This window comes from Rattus norvegicus, chromosome 7 (assembly GCF_036323735.1).
Source record: "Rattus norvegicus strain BN/NHsdMcwi chromosome 7, GRCr8, whole genome shotgun sequence".
Classification (NCBI taxonomy): Eukaryota; Metazoa; Chordata; class Mammalia; order Rodentia; family Muridae; genus Rattus; species Rattus norvegicus.
Window position 1 is genome coordinate 119,375,159 of NC_086025.1, and position 9,303 is coordinate 119,384,461.

Genomic DNA, 9,303 nt, shown 5'->3' on the forward strand with positions numbered 1-9,303 from the left:
GAAACACTTGCTAATGCTTTATGGCTGTGGTTTGTTGAGGTTCTGGGAAAGAGCAACAGGAATGAGCCAGTCCTAATAAATAAAAGTTATTTCCTCATTTGAATTTCGGAGTCCAGAGAGTCAATATGAGGCGGGCATCAATCATCTCTTTCTTGAAGCAGAACGAAGATTTCTGGTTGTGCGTCATCCTGGTGGTGATGATAAAGTGCACACGGGGTCTGGCCAGGCTCAGGCATGGCGTCTCGGGAGGCATTTTGCCTGTTTGTATTGCAAATTACATGCTTGGCTTAATGCTGGAAGCAGACCTATATCCCCATGGTCTCTGAGAGTATTACAGAAAATGTCGCATTTTTAAGGAGGGCCTGTATTCCATGGATAGTGTGCCTATGGAGGGCCAGCCAGGGCAGAGGCAATGGTCAGGAGCTTGCTCAGGTTCTCTTGGGATTAGGAAGGAAAACGAGAGATGGGCAGACCCTTTGTGGGGACTTTGTGGGGTCCAGAATTGTATTGGTTGGGGTGAGACTGCCCAGATACCTGGAGGTTGATTCAAGCCATACTGGTCATGCCTCCTCCTTGGGGCTACTCTACCTGACTCTCTGTATCTCCCTGTCCAGCAGCATAAGGCCTGGTTGGTCCTATGTGGCTGAGAGTGGTGGACCAGGTCAGTTTAGCCAGGAGTCTGGCCTGCGGTGCACACACAATGGATTTGAGACCTTGGTATTCCTATTTGTAACATTAGTACTCTGTCTGCTCTAGAACTCAGTCAGTTTCTGCCACTCCTACAACCCATGATATCCTATATGACAGGTGTTGTGCCTGGCTGGACCTTACCCAGCACAGGACCCAGTATGCTGGCATCTCTGAGGGTTGGGCAGAGCATGATGGGAACCTACTATTACCTGGTGTCTGATGGAGTTTGCTGTGAACAGCCGGCAAGTGTTTGGATGGGTGCAAGAGGCCTTGTACTCTGCCTTCCCTTTCATGGTTGCCCGACAGGAGGCCTGCCTGAGCCATCTCTGGGCCACAGACAATTGGGTAATTGGCCCCGTGCGCCTGTGTGAAGGGCAGACTATGCTAGGCAGGATTTTGGCTCTGAGGTCCAACCTGAATGTAAAATTGAAAAGTTCTGAATTTATTAAGGGCTTTCTTTGGGGCTGGAATATGCAGTAGATTTTCTATCCCTCTCAATTCTCTCTTAAAATTTAGCGCTGACATAAAAATGATGGATAACAAATTATTGCAGGGAAAATGATACTGAAAGACTCTTCTAACGGTGGAGACAGAAGTGTAGGCCGGGTGAAGAGATACATATGACCCAGATGACGCAGAGGAAACAGGAGAGGGTGCACTCATAGAAACTACATCTGCATGATGTTAAGGGCTGAGGCAAACAAGTATTGTTATTCGCACTCTTGAAGTATGGAATTTGTTCTGAGCTGCTGGCATTTTTATGAACTCAATAACATCATGTCTTTTGGGTATTCATCACCTAGCCTTCTCTGATGGGAGACTGCAGCATCCCAGCCAAGTAGCAGGAAAGACCCAAACCTACAAATGATACAGTCTAAGTGCCATCACTCACACAGGAGCACCCAGACCCCTCACAGGTCTCCCCAGAGCTCTGCCAGCCTGTCTGTGCTGGATGGAAGCTATGAGTTAGAACCATGAAGTCACAAGGGACCTGTCACTCAGATTCAGTTAATGGTGGCAGGGAGGGGTCTGACAAGCACATGTTAAAGCAGGACATAGGGAAGGAAGGAAGGACATAGGGAGGGAAGGAAGGACACAGGGAAGGAAGGGGTTTTGAGACTGAGTCCAGCCATGTTTGTGCCTGCAACCTTATGTGGATGGACCTCACACCCTCCCAGATCCTGCCTGGCACTTCTAGTCCATAGTCATGTGGTGATGATGTGACAGTGCTTGTGTCCCATCCTCCAGCCCTCCTCTGACAACTGGCCACACCGGCCCTGTTTTAGAAGGAAACAGATTGTGGCCAGCTAGCCGGGATGGCTCAGAAGAGCTCTGTAGACTTCTCCCTGCCATGTGCCACCACATCCAGAAGGACAACTTATGAGAAACCGCTGGCTAGTGTCAATATCTTGGTTACCATGGCAACTCCATCGCTGCTGAAAGCTGGCACTGTGTTAGTGCTGAGTCTTAACCTTCTCTGGGCAGTTCCTGCTTCTTTTCTCTGAAGAGAAACAGGCTTGTTGGTGAACTCAGTCTGCGATGGCTCCTAAGCTACAGCCACTCAAGTGACTAATTTGTTCTTCTGTGTAGGTTTTAAGACACAGACCCACAGCTGTTACAGTGTCTGCCTGTGCACATTGACCTCTGGCTCCCATGGAGCTGATGGTGTCTTTGGTCTGTTGTCCATTGGTTGCTGAGGGTCAGGGCTCCATGCCATCTGGAAGCCATTCTACCACTTTCCTGATGCTGTGCTCACCAGGTGAAGCTGAGATGCTTAGCTGAGAGGGGTTCTTACACTCCGGCCTGTCAGTGCTGCCGTGAACACTGAATAAATCAAAGCCATTCTGAAGCCTCCATGGCTGACACAGGAAGTATGGCAGCCACACACACACTGCAACCCTTACTTGGCACACTGGTTCCAAACCATCCCCTTCCGTATACAGCTGTGGGCGGGCCACCTTCTGCACCTAACTGCTTGAGAGCTGCTCTTCTGTCCTCTCAGCCATGCCTGGTGTAGAGACAGGAATGTGGGCCATTTTTCACTTTTTGCAAATGAGCATGGGACTTGGTCATTGTGTTGAAGGAAGCCTTCTACGAAGTAGCATGCTTTCTGCTGTGTCCTTCTGGATGAGCGTCTAACTTCTGCTGTCACCTGTGGTGACAGAAGCATTGTCCTCACCATGGTGCCTCCTTAATTAATTCCGACTCACACAATCTGGAAAATGTCTTGTTGTGTTTACCTCCAGTCCCCTTCATACACCAGAGCTCTGCCTTGGAGCTCAGTTTCCCCATCTGGAGCTACTGGTGTGGTTGCTCAAGATCATCAGGGCTGCCCGGGACTAGTTAGAGTGAGTGTGAGAGTGTTTAGTCACTGTGAGCTTGACCGCCCAACCCTTACACATGCACACGGGAGCAGGACTAAGCTTGGTTTAAGTGGGGCTATTCTTGCAAAGGAAGGCGAGGTGTGGGCAGCCATCGCTGCAGGGAAAGGTTGAAGCTCCATTCCTAGAACGTTGTGACACGGGCAGCTTTTCACTGAATATAAGCCCTCAAAACATTCATGGACAGCTTTACAAGGGGAAAGAAGCAAGTAAATAAAGGGACCCCACTACGGTGCAGCTTCATTATGACCAATGGGTGAGCTCAGATGGTCCAAGGCCATGTGGTTCAAAACCCCACAGCAACTGCTAACTAATTAAAATGGTTTCAAATAGCAGCAGACAAGATGGAAACACACCAGAACTTAAAAATATACGTACATGTTTCTGTCTCTGAGTGCTTCTGGGTACGGGTGTGTACGTGTGAGCGTGAGTACCTGTGGTGGCCAGAAGCGTTGAAGCCTCTGGAGCTGGAGATGGCCAATGTGCATGCCGAACTCAACTGTGGCTCTCTTGTAGGAGCAGTGTACACTCTTAAACAGGATGCGATTTCTCTAGTGCCAAGACACTTCATTTATTTAAAATCCACAGTGGGCAGGAAGCATAGGCAGCACAGGAATAGAGAAGAGGCAGTACATTACTACCTCGATGCTGAATGTAAGTGGGTTAGGACCAGTCATGGGCTGCACTTTCATGCCATGATGTGGGAAGAGAGACAAGTCCTGCAATGCTTGTCAAAGGAATGCGGGCTGTGTCGCTCTCAGGTGAAGGAGACCCCAGGCTGCCCAAGTGAAACAAGGACCGTTTCTAATGTTGACAGGTTCTGCTAACCTGGAAACCATAGCCGTAGAGACATGTTTACAAAACACTTGAACGAGCAGAAAAACGAACCAAAACCAGAGATCCACTGAATGATGGGGTGAATGGGCCAAGTTCAGTAAAAATGTCTGGACTCAAGGGAAATGGTCAGGGGCCCTGTAGGTCTCACTAGCAGCTCACAAGGGTATGCTGGGTGCCAACAGCCTCTGTCCAAGTGTTCATTGCCTGCCACTTAAGCTGGCATTAAAGTCTGTATGTAGTTTGAAAGATTGAAATCATACAAAGTATATCTGGCTATGAGGGAATTAAATTAAAAACTAACCAAAGATCTACCTAGATATTCCTAAATTCTGCACTTTGATCAGCACCACACTTCCGGCCTAGTTCATGAGTCAAACAAGTGAAAGGGAAATGAGAACACACCTCGGCTGAGAGGATGATTACCACAGGGTGCCGTTATGTCTGTGGGCTGCAGCATACAGCACTGACAGCTCATGTGTGCCTTTAGGTGCGCACACTCAAAAGTTAAAATTGATCGTTTTAACCTTACCTTTAGCAGCTGGGGAGAGAAGAGGAAATTAAACTCAGAGGAATTGGAAGGAAGGAAATAATAGAGAGGGCAGAACTCAGTGAAACAGCACCAGTCAGTCAATGAGGACAAACCAAAATCTAAAGATAATTAACTTCTAAATAAAACCTCCCCAGCTAGGCTAATCAGGGCTAGAGAGGGTTAACAGCTCCAGGAATGGAAGAGGGTACATGGCTAGAAATTCTACTAAATGAGAAAGGTAGTGAGGGGGCTGGTTCTAACACCTGCACAGCAGTAAACGGAGCCTGCTCAGGCTACCTGAAGGCCATTAAATAGATTTGTCATTAAGTGCTCTTCCAAGAGACCATGGCACACTCAGGTGACTTTGCTGGGGACTTCTGAGAGTCTTTCAAAGAACAGAGGAAGATTGGGCACTTTCCACTTCCTACCAGTCAGTATAACTCAGACACCAAAAAGAGACAAGGACATTACAAGAAAATTAGAAACCAACATTTCTCATTAACACTGATGCCAAAATCCCTAAGAAAGCATTAGCAAATTGGCTCTCCTAATGTCTAAAAGTGGCACTACATCATGACTATGTGGGATTTACCCCAGACATGCCAGGTTCACTCTACAGTCAAAAATTTATCAGTGTAATTGACCACATTAACGGAATATAGGAAGAAACCTTACAATTATGTCAATAGATCCAGAAAAAGCAGGTGACAAAATTCTGGGCCCACTCATGTAAAAACCATGACTTAGCTAGACAAAGAGGAAGCTTTTGTATACAAAGACAGTAAGGGATTTGCAGGGTTGGTCCTGGTGAGGTCAAAGCTTTTCCCCATGCTGAGAACAGGTCAAGAATGCTTGTCCTTGCTATTTACCTTCAGTGTTGTCTTGGAGGCCAGGCTGCTAGACAACCAGAGAGCTGGACATAGCAGACAGTTAGAGAGCCAGACAGCCAGACAGCCAGACAGCCAGAGAGCCAGAGGGCCAGAGAGCCAGACAGCCAGAGAGCCAGACAGCCAGATAGCCAGACAGCCAGATAGCCAGACAGCCAGACAGAGAGCTGAGATATAGATAACGAGAGCCAGACAGCCAGACAGCCAGACAGCCAGATAGCCAGAGAGCTAGGCAGCCAGGCAGTCACATAGCCATGTAATCAGAGAGCTAGGTAGACAGTCAGAGAGCCAGACAGGCACAACAGCAAATTGAAAAGAGTTTACTGGCAGAGCCTGAGTTCAACTTTATGTATATCATATTTAGAAAATTGTAAAGAATTTGCCAAAAGAGACATGGGATACAAGGTCAGTATGTTAGCTGTGGTTAGATTTTTGAATATTAGAAGTTAACAACTGGAAAAAAAAACATTTTGGAGCCAAATACCATATGTTACATGGATGGCCATAAAAATATATAGGAGAAATTCAAGCAAAACTACTCCAAGCCTTCACACCGGACCCCACCTCACACTGTAGTCATTGAAACGGGCCTGAGTACATGGTGCTCACCTATGAGTGAAGACAGTACAGTGTGCTAGTCCTGTCAGACTGCTCTGTAGAGCCGCTGGCATTTCAAATCTGTATCAAGATTTTGTGTAGAAATTAGCAGGAGTATGGTAAAATTCCTACAGAGGCGCAGAGGGTCTGAGAGAAAGTCATTGCTGAAGGAAGAACTGAGGAAGAGGACCGTCCTCTTGGTTTCAAGGCTGGGCCAGAGCTGCAGTGGTGAGAGTGTGTGCAGGCACGAGGTGGTGATGGAGTGGAGAGGGAAAACCCAGTCAGGAGCAATCAGGAGGGAGCCTGGGAGGAAGTATTTACAATACGGATGTGACAGAAGGTCCCTCATGCCCCATGTTTACAAGGTAAGAACCCAACTTAACAACAATCAAAGTACTCAGATACTTCTGAAAAGATGGACGGCCAGCCAGGAACACCTGAAAACCACTGAGCCTCATTAGTCACCTGGGAAATCACACTGAAACCTCAGTGACATGTGGCTGTGCACACTCAGCACAGCAGCCAGGGGAAGGACAACCAGTAATCAGCGAGGACAATAGCAGAAGTCTCCAGCATGCCTGCCCGTGACAGCAAATGGAGTTTCTCAGAAAATTAACCCTCCTCTCCATGATGACTCAACAGCTCTATCTCCCAGGGTTTTTGTCTTTTTGGTTTTGTTTTTGTTTTTTTATAAGAAACACATGTTTATATTCATGAAACAAGGCTCGTGTATGAAGAGCTCACACATGCTAAGTCTCAGGTGCACAAGTAGGACCTTCTGGAACTGACAGAATGACCAGGTGATAGGAATCCGAGTGTGTTCCCCGGATGGGGCTCCTGGTGACAGGACACATTCTTCACCTTGACAGGGATGCAGACCCCACAGGTGAATTCTGTCTGCAAAACTCATCAAAAAGCATGCATAGGTCTCTGTGTTATAAACTATACATTTAAAAAGCCAAGAAACTCTTTTTAAAGTTCTGGCTAGAAAAAAAAAAAGTTAAGACCCAAACCCAGTGAGTGAAACCTTGGAGATACGCTTTTCAAACTAGGAGCTTGAGGTTTGTGCTGGGAAACCTGCCCAGGCTTTGGGGCAGAAGAGTGTACATTGTTCCCCTCAGCTGAGGGGACTCCCCTGAACGAAGCCATTGGTCTGGAGTGCTCTAACCGCAGAGTCGTCTAAGTGGGGAGGAAGCACTGCCCTTGCTGTGTCCCCAGACTTTAGGGAGCACTCTGGGCCCTCCAGTGAGAGGGGAGTGTCTGTGTGTGTGTGTGTGTGTGTGTGTGTGTGTGTGTGTGTGTGTGTGTGCACGCATGCCTGTGTGTGTGTGTGTGTGTGTGTGTGTGTGTTTCTTGCATGCAAGTGAGGATTCAGGACTCTGCTTTGGAGTGAAGGTAAGACAGCAAAATAAAGGAACATCAAGTAGTGAGGACTGTCGTCCATATTGGGGACTTTAAACTATCAAAATCAGCCGCAGAAAGCGGCCAGACCTTGCCGGGGTCCTAGTTCTAGCTCCTCAGAACCTCCCTGTCCCAGTGGCAGCTGCTAGCCACACAGGGCTGTTTTCTGTGAGTCACAATTAGGAAGAAGACGACTTCAGCCGCTCGCTCCTAGCTGTGCTGCGAGCGCTAACGCCCACCCTCAGGTTCTCGCCGCTCTACTTCAGCAGAGGCAGAAGGCATGCCCATGCTTTCAGTTCTGTCAGCGGTGCAGCTTCAGAACAGTTATCCAAGTGTGCCCTGTGGCCAGCAACACACACAGAACTGGGGGAACTGAAGGAGAAGTCCTGGGTGTGGGCCTCAGAGACTCAGCGCCTCTGCTCCGGAGAGAGCGAGCCTGAAAACAGCTGTGAATTTTAAATAAGCAAAGTTAGAGAACCTAAGCATCCATCAGCAGCTGGTGGAAGGGGTAAACGAGCTGGAGAGCTGGCTACACGGAGCTCGGGAGTGTGTTCCAGGACCGTCGGGGGGAATGGAAAGAAAGCTGTCCTTAGCGCATATCTGACACTGCCTTTCTCTAAAAGTATAACCAAAGCAAACGACAGTGGCACAGACAGGGATACCGAGCAAGTGATAAGCACGTTTTACGTTTAGGGGACAGTTGACCTGCAGTGTCTTGGCTCTCGAGGATAGAGCTGGCTGTCCTGCCAGTACATTGCCTCTCAGACAGTGGGAGGATGCTAACGCCCAAGGCTCTTGGACTGACTCATTACACACTTTCATAAATATATATGTGTGTATTATATATGCACACACAGAGAGAACTATGTATTATGTCTGTCTGTCTGTAGTCACTTCTCATGTGTGTAGTGTGCATTTGTGTGTTCGTGCACACAGAGGCCTGAGGCTGATGGCAGGCAGCATCCTCTACTGCTCTTGCTCCTTATTCATTGAGGCAGGGTCTCTCAGTCAAACACAGACTCATCGTTTGGCTAGTCTTGCTAACCAGCTTTCTCTGGGTCCCCCTTGTCTCTGCCTTCCAAGGTTGAATTGCAGATGGAATATTATGTTTACATAGCATTTCTCATGTGTTCTGGGACAACAGTTCCAATTTTCACACTGTCATGGCCACAGCTTTAACCACTGAGCCATCTCCCCTACTCAGATGCTAACCCCCCCCACACCGATTTTTATGTATTACCTAATGTTTAATTAAATAATCTTTAAAACCCTTAAAATTGTAGTTTTTGAGGATTACGTGTAGCTAACTTTTCCAAAAAAGTAAATAAAATACCAAAAATATTGTCTTTGACCCTTCGATTAGGCAAACCTTTCATTCCTGTAATCGTTGGTTGTCACTTCTGCTCTAACTGCAGCTTAGCACTTCCTCTGCCTTTAAAGGATGGAGAAGGGCTGGGAACACAATGCTGGGCAAAGCTTTCCAAATCGGACTTGAGCAGGATCAAGACTGGGTGCTAACACTCAGTTGTCAGCGCCTGCTTCAGGAAGCTGGTATTAGGTTAGAGAAAACCTCTTTAGCCTTTTCTTTTCCTTCTTTTCTCTTTCTTTATTCTGTAGCAAACCCCTGTTGAATGCGTCTGTTGTAAGCGTGAAGATAAGCCGTGCAGCGGGGATCTAAGCCGTCAGCACGGCAGACGGAGAGCTCAGGCACTTTCCCTTCAGTGTGCGAACTGTGAGGTCACACAAGGGCCCTCGCCCTGCAGTACTTATGGCTGAGCTAATGTCACTCACCAGCAGTATAGAGAGAGAACAGCTAGCTAGACCCTGTCTAGAAGGAGTCACACTCATGTCCACATGCACGAGTATAGGTACGTGGGTTATCTGCGTGTGCGTCCTGCTCACTGTTGACTGCAATGCAAACTAAACTCAGCCCTATGAGATCATGTGCCCAGATTAAGATTCTCATGTGCATTAGCACCTA

At 47.7% G+C, this 9,303-nt stretch overlaps 1 protein-coding gene across 5 annotated transcripts in view; it reads left to right on the plus strand.

Annotated features, from left to right (window-relative positions):
• The window catches only part of Tbc1d22a (TBC1 domain family, member 22a), a 284,988-nt gene that overhangs the window by 202,875 nt on the left and 72,810 nt on the right, over window positions 1-9,303 (plus strand). The gene's annotated exons all lie outside the window — the stretch shown is intronic.